Raw genomic sequence first — 15,184 nt, 5'->3', positions numbered from 1 at the left:
TGTCCTGTGTCTGACAGTCTCATTCAGACTCTTTTTCCCTATATATAAATTGAAAATAGCATTATTTCAGATTGAAAGAAAAGGGGAGGGGGAGATCACAAAAAAAAATATTAAAGCATGTGTAAATACATGACTTTATTTCCATTATACTAGCAACTTTCCAAGGCATTTTGCAATTGTTATATATTACCATGATATCAAGGAAGCAACATAGGAGCAAGAAAAAAAAATGGTCTCTACAAGAAACTAGGTAACTGCAGATAGTCTTAACACAATCATTTCAACAGTATCTTTAACAAATGTAAAAATGAAGTCACTCATCAGAAAAGACACAAAATTAAACCACAGGTGAGTAAATATCATCTCTAGAATTTAAACAAGGTTGGAAGAAGGACAGTATGTATAGCAACGAGGAGATGAAAGGTTTTATGTGTCCCCTTCCAAGACACAGACTTGTGAAGAGGAAAACACCCCACAGCAATGTCGAAATTCATGAACCTGAAGCAGAATAGCACTGGGGAGTAAGAGGAAAGAGGAGGCAAGTGGAAGGGACTGGTAAGCATGCCAGACCACAGAGTCTGGTCAGAGAGACAAAAATGGTCTCCTCTAGACTCAGAAGTTGGCTCAGCTTCAGGTACAGAGATAGAATACTTCATCTCCGGAGCGCCTGGGTGGCATAGCGGTTAAGCATCTGCCTTCAGCTCAGGGCGTGATCCCGGCGTTATGGGATCGAGCCCCACGTCAGGCTCCTCTGCTATAAGCCTGCTTCTTCCTCTCCCACTCCCCCTGCTTGTGTTCCCTCTCGCTGGCTGTCTCTATCTCTGTCGAATAAATAAATAAAATCTTTACAAAAAAAAAAAAGAATACTTCATCTCCTTCCCTGCCACCATGATTCCCTCAACCACAGGATCTCTCCAGAGATTTCCAGATGTTGGGTAGTAGACCCCTTTTCATCTGAGCTATTTCTCACCGAAATCTGAGGAAACACCTATTCTAATTTAGAGGAGATGGACTCATGCTCATACTGGAGAGAAGAATAACACCAAGGAGAGGAGAGAGGACAAACAATCTGGCCTCACAGTTGAGAGGACATGCATTGTGATCTGAACAAGTTCGTCTCTGCGTACTTAAACTCCCCCTCCTTTTTTTTTTAAGAAGGAGTAATACCTACCTCATGGGCTTTCCTTAAGGATTAAATAAAATACATGCCAAATACTTAGCATAATGTCTGACACACAGTAAATGCTCTATCATTGGTAAGTTCTTATTAGATCTCAGGAAGATTTCTCCAATTAAGAATATATTTTGAATTGCTCTGGGTTCTCAACATTTGTTTAGCAAAGTCTACTTAAGACAACTGATAAGAAAACTGGAGAAGCCACCTGGGATGCCCTAAATTTGTTCTCTTAATTCTCATGAAAATGTATACCTGGGGAGGGTGACATGGCTTTTCTATTATAGATCACACAAATATCCGAATATAAAACAACCAGATTAATAAATGGTGTCCTTTTTATCTCCTGTAGCTCTGGACTCACACAGGTCATTCATAAAAATCAAGCCTTTCCTCAGACTAAGACAAATTCAGGTGAAAATCACAGGATTCTATTTTCTGATATTTGTATAATAAACTTGCGTCAACTGTGCAATAGGAAGTTGATTTACAAGTAACATAAGTAAAGAAATAAAATTGCCTTCAAGAAGAAAAAATCTTTCTTTCTCTGTGTTCTCCTGAAAGGATAGTTGCATGAACTTAAAAAAAAAAAAAATGGGTACCAGGTATATCTGATAAGATTTTTGTACTTATTTGCAAGGTTGCAAGAGATGAAAACGAAACCATATAACAAGGTGGATGTAATTGTATGTTCAAATCAATATCTACTCTCTACTGCAAATTCTGCTCAGTCTTTTCCCTCTGGTACCTCATGTTGGTTTGGTTTTATCACTGCTTATAAAAATTTATCTGAATAAATTAAAGGAAGCAGGCGGCCTTTTCATCAGAGCACAGTCATACAGAGATCATCTGCTAAATGTAATGTTCCTTCCTTTTTTGAGACCCTGGAAACATTTTCACCATTTGACATGCAAGAATCTTCACTCTTATAACAATCAGTGCAGAGAAAAGGCATCGTAATCAAGGAAAATGCCTACCAAATTGACTCCCCTCCTAAAAGCCATCTGTGTATAACGACTCCCCGTAGCAACTGTAAAGTCATAAGCAATCGGGAGAGCTGCTCAAGCTAAGAGAAAACGCAAATCACAGAATTGAGAATTATAGGACAATAAAGTCAGCCTGGCCACAGAAGATCTAAAATCACCCAAGTTATAAAATTTGGAATGATAAATCTTGTGTTATTTCATGCTCATGAAAGCTAACATATTTACCAGCTTATGCCAGCTCCCCACTCCCTTTCTTTTGTTTCAATTTAAATACAAAGCAATACAAACATTTTCTGTTTTCTGTGCTTAATCGGTAACTAAGGCTAGATGGGTTAGATGCCTGAACAGCAAGAAGAAAGGGGAAATAGAGAATCTCTCTACAGCTCTAAAATAGCTCTGTCTTTGGCCACATGAAGACAAAACAAGATAATCACACAATTGCATTGCTGTGAATTGAACCCTCTCATTTTACAGCTGGGAGAACAAACTTCTCCCCTTCATCATCCTCCCAACCTCAACCTACTCATCTTGCCATGTTCCCTATTTCAGGGAATTGCATTTCTTAACACCGGAGATGGGAGAACATCATGTCTGTTAGGTCCACCTCTAAACATCTCTCGTGGATAACCACTTCCATCTATCCCCATGATCTCTACCCAAACCAGGGTTTCATCATCTCTCCGCTGGATGACAGTGTTTGTAACCGACGTCTCGCTCCACCTCCATCTTGCCCTCCTGTCCCAACCCGTATGCCCTCCTCGGTCAGGAGGCCAGAGCAATGCTTCTCAAGTGCTAAGTGCCTCACTCCCCTGTTAACATTCTTCGGTAATTTTTCATCACACTCTAAATAATGCCCATGGTGCATAACAGACTCACAAGACCCCCGATGACTTCTTCGACTACATCTCTTCCGTGCCCCCCATTTTTTTTGCGTGCGTCACACTGTACTTCATGTAATTCCGTGCTCCCTCTCATCTTCCCACATGGTGCTCCTTCTGCCCAAAATACTCCTTCCCCTTGTCTTCAGGCGCTGACTCCTACTCACAGCGAGGTTGCAGCTCAACTGTCATCTCTAGAAAACCGTCCTGACCACTCTCTCAGATGCAGTTCAGCACTCCTGTAGTGTATTCTGAAACCTTTCTCTGCAACTGTGACAAAGCACTTGCCCCACTTTATTGCTATTGCTCATTAGTTGTTTGTCTTCTCAGCCAGACCACAAGTGTTACGACAGCAGGGACCAAATCTATCTTGCTAATTCTTACAGCTTTCACTCTTAGGAAGTTTCCAGGACATAAAAGGTGTTTAAATTCTATTTTTTGAATTAATAATTAGTTCACTAAATAGTTGCTCAAACTTTTAGTGAACCAGTAGTATACTGAGAACTAGATACCAGACTCCACTCAATTTGGGGGATTTTTTATTACTCATTTCAGGCTCTTTATTCATTCAATGAATATTATATCAAATGTGAGAGCACAAATAACCACTGCCTATTACTTTGCAGTTAAAGCATTTCATTGCTTCATTCTAAAACCCATCCTGAAAGTAGGTAATTTCTATAGCCTCATTTTAAAAGATGAGGTTGTTCCCTTCCTTCTTTCTTTTCTCCCAGTTCAATCAAAAAGCCCCACCACAGGGTTGAAGAGGATTAGGAAGGGATTCCAAATGGGACAGCACACCAAAGAGGTAAGGAGTTTGCCTATGATTTGGAAGATTAAGCACTAAGTAAATGTGTTAAGGATAAAGGAAGCCACACTTCCCACCGGTGAAGAACGGAGTACAAATATGGAAAGGAGGAAGGGATTCACAAGAACCCTATGGTGTATATTTGAATTGAACATGAGGTTACACTGATATCACTGTAAGACCCTGGGAAAGGAGCAACTTTAATGACTGAGTAACAGGAGAGCCTTTGTGTCTAGAACATAATGAGCAAGGGGGAAGAATGAAAAAAGATGAAGGCTGCGGCTTACCAGGATCTATGAAACGAGAATCTCAAAAAATGAGACCCAAGAATCTATTTCACAAATTATTTTTAAGCATTCAAAAATTCAAGTCTCCCCCCACTAAAGAAAGAAATTTAAGATACTAACGCAATCGCTCTTACAAACTTTAATGAGATGAGAAATACATCCAAAAGAGAAACTGGCAAACCAAGGAACCAAATTGAATTCACTCAGCGCTCTATCAAATGGCCCCAACCAACCCTCAATGTCTTCAGTTCTAGAATCATTATCAAAGACCTGAATCCTAAAATAAAAGAAGCAAAATGTTTACAATTCTTACAAGAATGTCAATGTGATTTTAGGTAATCTGTCCTTGTGGTTGCCATTTACATGAAGTTGTATAGAGATGAAAGTTTCCATCAGTAATCTGAGTGGTGAATACCACTGTCATGACTGTCCAGCTACACTAATAATATTCCTTTAGTACTTAAAAACTGTTCTAATAACTGCTGAGAATAAATACTCCTGCTAAAACCATTGTAAAACACTAAAATACTAAACTAAAATTTGCATTTTTATTTATAATTTGTAGCTAGATGAGTCAAGAGGAATCTTGTCCAATTTGCAAATGAACATGCAGACTGAAAGCAGGCACCTCCTTAACAACGGCGGTAACAACTCTACGTCCCTCCTGGCCTATGCTTTTGTCCTTGGGTTGCAAATCCCTTAACTGGGTAACTGAATCACAAGTGATCAAATGGACTGGGGAAGCTGTTTTTGTCCAATTAAAGAAAATTTACCTTTGGCTGATATCATGATAGTTCTATTTTGGAAAAGTGTTACTGCCGTGATTGAAAATATGCTAGGAGAGAGATGATTACCCACTGTATCAGTAAGGGTCTTGGCAGAAAACAGATGGCATAGTCCAACTGGGTAATTTGAGACAAGTTTAATAAAAAGAATCTTTACAAAGGTGTAGGCAGAGTTTAGACAAATCAACAGTGCAGAGCCCCAGGAATAGCAACAGAATGAAGACTAAGAAAGGCAAAGAATGATTTAGAATCCGGAGAGAGTAGGTATGTAGAGAGGCCTGCTTGACAGAAGCAGGGACGCAGCCAACCCACAGCCCAGCCGGGAGAGAGCCAAAGGAATAAATTCCCCAATCTCACCCTCCTCCTGCCTTCTGGTCTCCCCATTGGACAAACCAATCCTGAATCTGGATAGCTTGCTGATGCTGGCCATACAGAAAGGTCATCCTTCCATGGCAAAGAGCAGACTATCCAGTTTATCTCCCTTTTCAAATATCAGAATGATACAGAAAAGTAATCCATTAGATGCTGGGTCTTACTCCTCCACAGTAATAGGACTGAGTTGTGAGTCATCTGTGGAAAGCATAGTAATCACCTCAAGATCACGTTTTCCCTTTTTGATTCATTATCTTAATGGTATTTACAGGTCATTTCATTGGTTTTGGCTGTCCAGCATTCACTTGCCCTCCACTTGGGTCAGCATTCAGGCTTTTCTTAAAGTGTCCACCCTTTGCCCCTACAGTCCATTTGCTTGAAAATAGCTGGTACCACTCCAGACTTGAGGATCCGGTGTGGCACGGGACCATCTGATGCATGTGGAGGAATCACACTGCTCCACTATGGCTCACTATCAGGGACAGGTGTGACCTAAACTGATACAAAGAAACTGGTGTTGATTAATTGGGAAAGAAACATACTCCTTTCTCCTAGAATGTATGAGCAGGTATGTAAACCCTAGAACCACAAGAGGAGATGCCTGGTGAAAATGGAAACACCACCAAAAAAGAGAGAAAAACCCTACATTTTATTCTCATCGCAACAAGCCTCATCCTGCCACTGTTCTTTTCTATAACATAAGGCAATAAATGCCTCAGATCTTCTGTTGTTTATAACAGGGACGTGTCTCATCAGTACAGGTGACTGTTTCAGGCAGTTGACTCTATCAAGGCTCCTGGGTGCTTCAATCGGAAATAACTTTCTAGGTAGTCTTACTTAATGTTCTTGAAAATGCCTGCTCACAGCACATTGTTAATAAACTTTGAGCAGCATACTAGAAGCTGTGATGTTTCTATGCTGACAACCAAACCTATTTTAATTAGAAATGTTTAGTTTGACAATAATGACTTAACGGATTATGAAAATACTCCTCCCTCTACATTCTGAAGATATTTCCTGAGGACTTACTATGTACTAGACTTTGGGAACTTAAGAATGACTGAGACAAAGTGTCATCACAGTTCACTTGAATTTAGCAGACACGTATCAAGCTCATCTTACACAAAGTGACATAATATTATAATTAAAAAACACACAAGCTACCAAGAGAACTCAAAATAAGGAGGTATTAATTCTACTATGATGCAAGAAGTCTGATGAACTTTATAGCCTCTAAAGCAGGGCCTTGCGGTACACGGAGGATCTCAACAAGGAAGTTGGACAGTGGAGGCTGAAGAGGCAGCAGGAAGAAAGGCACATTCACATGTAACTGTTCAGTGTGGTTTCAGAGTAATAGGGTGCAACATTTGGCTCCAACCTGGATCTTTGTCCTTCACTACTTAAGGAGTGTTGGCCAAGTTACTTCCCTTGGTACCACTTTCCTAATACAAGAGCAATAAATAATACCTTGTTCATATTAAAGGTGGCATTACACAAAAAAGGTCTATCACTCAAAAAAATATTAGGAGAGAGATGACTGATGCCCTGGAAAGGCAGACTGGTGCCAGATTGTGAAAATCCTTATAAGCTCTTAACAAATAATTGGGTTTCTATAATACAGCCAATATACACCCAACGTTAAAGATTTTAAGTAGGCACAAACAAGTTTGTATTTTATAAGAGTAGTAGGACTCTTGCAATGGTATGAGAAGAGATTAAAAGCAAAGAAACCAGGATATGACAATAGTACTTACAGAGATGATAAAGGCATGAAGGCCTTAACGAGGCCAGTAGCAGGAGGGATAAAGGAGAAGTGACACAAATGCAGAATGGATCAAGGATGATTGCAAAGTGTCTGGCGGACGCTGGTGCCTGTAAAAATGAAGGTTTTTAAAAGGAATCACAGGTTTGGGGGAGCAAAGAAAAAGCTCAAGTTTGGGACCTGCTAAATGTGAGCCGTCTATAGGCTACACAAATGGAAAATCGTAGAAGTTACTGGAACCCTCTCTTGAACTCAAATGCCAGGCAGGAGGTAGATATATGAGAATCAAGTACAAATATATTCCAGCTAAAGAAAGGGACACGATTGGGCCTGACCAACAAGGCTAAGACCGTGAAAAACACTAAAGCAAAAAGGAGGAAGAACCAGCCAAGGTTACTTTGCAGTAACCTCTAGTGTGGTAGAGGTTGAGGAAGAACTGAGTAGGGATCTCAAAAGCAAGGGGGAAAAAGCTTCCAGGAGCACTCTGTAGAAACAAACGGTACAGAGAGGTAGCATTTAGTAACAATTCAAAAGACATCACTGCACTTGGCAAACAGGAATCACTTCCAGCCCTATAAACAGAAGTGTCAGAGAGGTGACAGAAGCAGAACCAGACAGCAATAGCTGAGGGCAAAGAGAAACGTGGGAAAAGGGACGTGGAACCAGTTTGAAGCCTGCTCTTTCAAGAAGCTGGTTGGCAACTCTCCCTGGCTTTCCCAACTCTCAGAGTCTGAACTTAGAGTCAGACTCTGTTGTAACTGAACAGTGCATATAAGGAGGCTGTCTTATTAGCTGGCGATCCTCAAAATGGATCTTTAATAATCAGAAAAGCTTGTTTTTGAAAAACCAGGCAAGTACAAATAGCATTCCGTTCAACTTCCCAAGAATCTTCCTCTATTCCATCTGTAAGAAATTTCCTGTAAGTAGCCATGATTTAAGAGTTACATTTACAGTACCTGAAAGCTGACAATAAAACACTGATAAGGTCTTATTCATTTTGAGGTCATCATCAGGAAATAGTGAGTAGCGAAGATAAATTTGATGTTCAATCAATACAGAAGCTGTCCAGATACATATTAATGCCATCTTTCATATTTATGGCACTAGGAAAGAAAGGTCAAAGCTTATTTCCAAAGTCATCTTATTAGCCTTCAAATTCACTTTTGAATATAAGAAAGACATAAATATTTGGCCCGTTACATACATGGAAAAAGAGAGGTCCAAGATCCCAAAGAAGCTCCATGTCCAGAATTCACAACAGCGATTTCTAGGTATGATTCACCAACACGTGAGAACAGTGTCCAACAAAGTACGGTACGTGGACCACCTGGGGCCCTCTTCAGACCGACCGATCTGTTCCTGTGAAAGTACACCATGAACTCTGAATTTTAAAAAATGCCACAGCAGATTCTGATGCATCTTGACATTTCAAAACTACTCAATATTCAATATTCAAAAATCTCCAATGAATCAACAAGGGCAATATCTGTTGAGTATCTACTAGATGCCACTTGTTTGTTACTCACTCTGAAAAATGCCAAAGAGCAGAGCATTTCTCCTGCCCTGAAAGAGTTTTGCTAGACTTATATACCACTGTGTTCCCTGTTCACAACTCCTAGAGTTGGGGCAGCACTAGCTCTAACACAGCCCTGACGATTAGAACGGGGATGCCACACTGGACAACTGACCACCAGTTCCTCTGTCTACTCTGACTCGCTCATTCTATCAATAATTTTAGGTAAGTTACAGAAACTGCAGGTTGTTAGAGATGAATGTTGGCAATGATCGATTATGACTCAATGTTGGAGCCATATGCAAAGAGAGACCGCAGAAGTGTCTATTCAAGAAAAAGAGAAGACTGGAGGAGTCTCGGAGAGAAGCAGAGATAAATGGGCCTTGAGAGCCAAAGAGATCTTAGTTCCTGAAAACCTTCCAGTTTCCCTAAGGCCATGCTGCTACAGCTTCCATGCTATTCCCTGTATCTTTACATAAAAACCTTTTACTCAAGCTAATATAAGTTTCTATACTCCCAGAGATTATAAGCTTTACCTACAGCAAATAATTCATCATTTAGTAAATCCAGTCGATTCAATTTCATTCTTCTTCCATTGCAGGAAAGACAATCCCTTTCCGAGCAGCTGTGCATGCTAGGAAACTTGAGGTCATCCCTTTCCTTTATCTATCATAGCTCTTTCACCAAAATTGCTAATTTCATCTCCACTATCTCTAATGCCATTTCTTTCTTTCCCTCTACAACTGCTGTCCTAGTCAAGGCTACCAACATTGCCTACTCAGGGACGTTCTAACTGGTCTACCCATTATCTACTCTGTCCTCTCCAGACAGACCTGAGCAAAATGACAATCTGATCATGTCCCTATTGCCCCACTACCACGCTTACCACCAGCCAATGGCTTCCCATTTGCACTTAATATCAAGACCAGAATCCTTAGCAAAGCCTACAAGTTCCAGAGTGGTCTCACCCAACCTCATCTCATCTTGCACTTTGTATTCCTATGCAAGGAATAGGAATTCTGTATTTGAGCCTCACTGGCCTTCTTTCAGTCACAAACACTTACTTACCATGCTCCCTTTCACCACAGCTCTTCTCCCAGCCCACATCATTCTCCCTACTGGCCTAATTAATTCCCAACCATCCTCTGGACCTCATCTCTGGCATTAGTACCCCAACAAAGCCTTTTCTGATCTCCCTGACAAGGTCAAATATCCCTAGTATGGAGTCCCCTAACACTGTGTGGCTCACCTTTATAACAGTGACCACAACTGCAACTTTAAATTTGTGTGACTATTTGTGTGACACTGTAAGCTCCGTGTTTGTGTTGTTCACACTTCATCCCCAGTACCTCACACTGTGCCCGATACACAGTAAGGTCTCTGAAATACTTACTGAATAAAGGTTGAAAAACTGGAAAAAGCAAGGAATAAATCAGACACAGTGCATGAGAATCAGATTTTTAATTGGCAAAGCACAGATTTGCCCAAGCTGAGGACCAGATGGGGAAAGAAGAAGTTGGAGTATTCAGGCATGATTGTGAAAAACACTGATTCAAGGCAGGTTCAGACAACAGAGCACTTGGCTATCTGGGGCTTGGTTAGATAGTAGACCAGAATCATTAGTTAACTGAAGTTGAAATAGGAGAATAAGAAATATGGATCAGGGGCCAAAACAGAAATTAGGAATATTTCCATTTGAGAGAAACACTCCAGACGAGGATATAGATAATTGAGTAACCACAAAGTGGATGCACTGGCTTGTCCAAGGGCCAGAAAGAGCACCAAGAAGAGATGGTACTGGTGGAACAAGATGAGAAACTGTAGAAAGGACTAGCCACATGGGTGTCAACTTGGTAATGATAAACATACAATGCTCCCAACTTATACTTAGTATATGCCAGGTAGCCTTCCAAATGCTTTGACACATTACTTCATTTGATTTCTCAAAATAATCCAATGAGGTAAGCAAACTTATTGTACCAATTTTACAAATGGGAAACCTGACCCTCCGTAACTTGCCCAAAGTCAACAATAAGTGGCAGTACCAGGGTTTGAACCCGGAGAAACTGAGTCCATACCTTTAAACACAGTCGTGTATTATTTCTTTATGAGATGAGGACCAAAATGATAATGAGTTGGCCTCTTCTTATCTTAGCCACAATATGAGATCATAAAAGGGATAAAATTAGCAAGGATCAAAATAAGATGGGAAAAGCATCTTACCAAATGGTATCAGATGTCCCTAAACAGATTTTTTAAGATAACATCATTTAATGTTACATGGCTTAAAGAGCAGCAAGCCATCATGGTTAACAATATGGGATTTGCAATCAGATGAATATAGTTTCAAATACTGGCTCTGCCACAACCTAGCTGTGTGGCTCTTATGTAAACTCTCTGACCCTTACTTTCTGCTCTTAATGGGAATATTAACACTTAGCTCATATAATTATTTGAAGGTTAAGAAAGGTAATGTATTTGAAAGTCCTTAGTACAGAACTAAGGTACGCACTCAGTAATTAATCAGAAAAGGCATTTTGCAGAGCTAATATATCATACTGAAGAAGGGGGAATACAGAACTTCGTTGTTCTTGTTATCATACCTAGGAATGACATGGTCCATTACCACCAATTTGACAGATACACCTATGTACTTGGAGACCCTTCTTATTAGCTTAATATCCCCTATGGGAAGACTGAAAATCCCCCCCAGTGAAGGATGTTGAATGCAATTGGTAACTGTAGGTATGTTTTCCTCTAAGATATTCTGACAGCTAAAGCGAACTCAGCTTCTATGCTGCTCAGAGTCCTCCCAGCAGCTTTAGAGCTGGCTTTGCAAGTATTCCTAAGAGTCAAAAGCTTTAACACTTCCACACTGAAGACATGACTTGGAGCATACCCCTAAGGGTTGCTCTTCCACAAAGCAGAGAAGCTGGCTTTCTAAGACTATTGCGCCCATCTTTAAAAAAAAAAAAAAAAAAAAAAAAAAGAGAGAGAGAGAGAGAAAGAAGAATAGAAGAAAAAGAATTTTATTATTTTGAGGCATATTCACCAATGACACTAAAGTTCTTGCCTCAAAAGAGGGAGCTAATTAAGATGTAAAAAATATGCATTTTTAAACCCTCTATATAGTAATGTGACACATTTTTAGATTACAATTTGGCAAAGTCTATGAAGAAACTTAATGTACTTTCTTTATGATCCAGCAAACGAACTTCTAAGAATCTTTTCCACAAAAAATGTTTACACAAACATGGAAAGACATAGGTTAAAAGATATTCTGGGTAATACTGTAATGAATATCCAGCAATTAGAGAAATTTGAGTATCTCCATAAAATAAAAAACCATAGGGCTAATTTTTATTTTTTTAACGTTTTTTATTATGTTATGTTAGTCACCATACAGTACATCATTAGTTTTTGATGTAGTGTTCCAGGATTCGTTGTTTGCTTAGAACACCCAGTGCTCCATGCAATACGCTAATTTTTAAAAATGAGAAAGATATAGATCTACACACCTGAAAATATGCTTATAATAGTACATTTAAAGAGTTGCAGAATGTCAGAAACACATACTATAGTCTCTTTTGTCTAAAATAGGTCATGTGTGAGGGGCGCCTGGGTGGCACAGCGGTTAAGCGTCTGCCTTCAGCTCAGGGCATGATCCCGACGTTATGGGATCGAGCCCCACATCAGGCTCCTCAGCTATGAGCCTGCTTCTTCCTCTCCCACTCCCCCTGCTTGTGTTCCCTCTCTCGCTGGCTGTCTCTATCTCTGTCGAATAAATAAATAAAATCTTTAAAACTAAATAAATAAATAAAATAAAATAAGTCATGTGTGCATATATATGTGTACATATATATTAATATTTATACATGCATCTGATCTGCAAAAACACTCATTTTAAGACAGTCACTTCTTGAACAAGGGTAGTGGCATATGACGTGAGGTAATGGGGTAGGGCGACAAGACAAGCAACTTTTACTTATCATTGGATCATTTTTGGTACTGTCCGAATTTTTTAACAGTTACAACTTTCGTTATTAACAAAATTATTTTTCTTGAAAACCATAAATAAGCAACAAAACCCACGACAATACATTTTAAAAGCTTTCCATTGGCATCCTGGCTCACTCCATGGCTTCTGCCCTGCTTTTCCTTTTCCCCCCCACATTTTTAGGCAAACTCCTTTTGCTCTAGCATAGGTGCCGGGCATGAGCACCTCTTGTCTTTCCTGACCTATCGCCCCTTCTCCTGTTTTTGCCTACTTCTTGCCTTTTTCCCAGCTCTCCATCATCAACCCCCTAAGAAAACAGGCCATCAATGCAAGACACCTCTCAGAGGAAAATGGGGGGAAAAAAAAGATACCTAATATTTTTTCATTGGTAAAATGAAGTCAAAAACCTCTTTACCAAACAGGAGGAGAAAAAAGGCTGAAGACACTAATACGCTAATAAATCTTGTCCCATTATACTCATTTCTTTCTCTCACCTTCTCCTCCCTCCCCTCAAGTTTGAGTCCCCGGAAAAAGAAACTGCAGCTTCATTATCATATCCCCAGAATCTACCACACACCTAACAGTTCCTACGGAATAACGCTGGTTGAACATATGCTTGAATAAGTCATACCCTCAAGTAGCTTATACCCTGTTAAGGACGCACGTAGTTTCAGTCATTCCTTTTTAATATTATATGTGCTTCTGACTCACTATTACCTGAGAGGCAGTAGCAGCTTTAAACAACCAGCCGCCAATAACTAAGGATTTGCTTCTGCAAAGCCCTGCATGCTAATACAGGCTGTCAGCCAGGGAACCCAGCAGCGCTGTGCTTAGCAACCAGTCCCTTTGCTATCTATTTTGGTTAGCTATGTCAAAAGTTATTCTAACTTCATTCAATCAATGGCTTCATGTTGTGAAAGAAAGACACCACAAAAAGATGAGAAAACAGAATCAAAGATATGTATGTTCAACACCTCCAAAGGCTGTTCCAAAACGCCTTTATTCTTTCCCAGTGAAGCAGGAGCTGCACTGCACTCTTGTTTACAACCCGTTTGGGAGGGATCTGTTACGCAGAAGGTGTCTTTGACCTTCATCTCCCTGGAAGGAGAAATACAGAACAGCTGTCTGTTTACCATTCCGATCTCATTTCCATGACGTTGAACCATTCATTTGGGAAACGTGAAAAATAGGATTGATTCTTTTTTTTTTTTTTGTAATATGTTTTCGAAGACACTAGACCCGTGGTGAGCTGAAGGCTGACTGAGTGTATGGCCACCAGTGTTCCCTAGGTGGAAGTGGAAAGATGCTCAGACTTTAAATTAGGACTAAAGTACAATATGCAATTTGTGTATTTTTGTCTTTCCATGTCTTTTTTTTACTTCTACATGGTATTTTGGCTCACCATTTCCAGAGAGAAGCCTCTGAATGCAAAGAGATGTACACCTTACCCACAAAAAGGCACAGGCTAAGGAGGAGACCTGGACCAAGAACACATGTTCACTTTTCGCGGTGCATTCCTTCCGGGTCCGGCTGAGTGCAGACACGATGGAGCCAGACCTCCCTGCGTTCCCAAACACAGTCCCCAGAAGGGAGCTCTGTTGTTTCACATATTCTCTACGACCCCAGTGAAAATGCAAAGAAATCCTGCTGTTCCCATTCAACAAATTGCTTATGCTGGAAGTCAATCCTCATTTCAAAATTAGGACTGCCTAGTGTCAGTTTGGACTGGAAGGCACCACAGAAATCACTGAGTCTATGCCCCTCATTTACAGAGGAGCAAAATTAGGCCTGAAGAATGGGAGAGAGTTACCTAAGGGCACAGTTGGTGACAGAGCAGAAAGAAAAACTATAATGGATTCCCTGCTCGGTATTCTTTCCACTATAGGACATGGCCTCTTAGTCTTGCCTTGAATTAAAACAGCAATCAACATAATGAGTTATCAATTCAATACATTTCTACTAATGCCTCCAATGGCCCCAGAAATGGGCTGGGCTTCTGTGAGAGACACACAAAAAAAGGGTAGGTCCCTGCCATTGCCCTCAAGGAGCTAACTCCAGAGATAGAGGTCCTGCATTTCTGAGGGGTGAGTGAGGAGTGACTGCTAATGAATATAGGTTTTCTTTTTACAGTAATGAATTTGTTCTCGAATTAGACAATGCTGATGGTTGTAGGACTTTGCTAATATATTAAAAACAGATAAATTGTATACTTTGAAAGGGCAAGTGTTATGGCATAGGAATTATAACTCGTTTTAAAAAATCATGCATTACGTTTAAAGTAATTAATAACGGACTGGAATTTAATAGCAAAAGGTGTTTTCTACTAAAGGGAAATCAGGAAGGCAGACTAGAAGATGTCGACACTTCATGAAAAATCTAGAACAATATGGGGCATTGGAGTGGGTAGGAATAACAAGAAGCAAGGTAGGAATATAGGCAGGAATAATGGAGATACTTTGAGGAGAAAGATGGGATATGTTCAAGAGCTGTCTTTGTGTTCTCTGTGAGAAAACGGTAATACAGTGTGGTATATGGTGATTTTTTAAGCATTTTCCAAGTTCTGTTAAAACCAAGTAACTCCAGAATAATGCTGAACAATAACCCAGTAAGTAATTTTTCTAG

The 15,184-nt window shown here is 40.0% G+C and overlaps 1 long non-coding RNA gene across 1 annotated transcript in view; it reads right to left on the bottom strand.

The window, feature by feature from the left end:
- The window catches only part of LOC103663702, a 312,394-nt gene extending 309,092 nt beyond the window's left edge, over positions 1-3,302 (bottom strand). Inside the window, exon 1 of the long non-coding RNA XR_005832501.1 lies at positions 3,206-3,302. This is a non-coding gene — a long non-coding RNA (uncharacterized LOC103663702). The remainder of the gene's footprint in view (positions 1-3,205) is intronic.
- Between the last annotated feature and the right edge of the window lie 11,882 nt (positions 3,303-15,184).

The sequence above is a fragment of the Ursus maritimus genome, unplaced genomic scaffold (genome assembly GCF_017311325.1).
Source record: "Ursus maritimus isolate PB19 unplaced genomic scaffold, ASM1731132v1 scaffold_5, whole genome shotgun sequence".
Lineage (NCBI taxonomy): Eukaryota > Metazoa > Chordata > Mammalia > Carnivora > Ursidae > Ursus > Ursus maritimus.
This window is presented reverse-complemented; position numbering and strand designations above follow the sequence as displayed.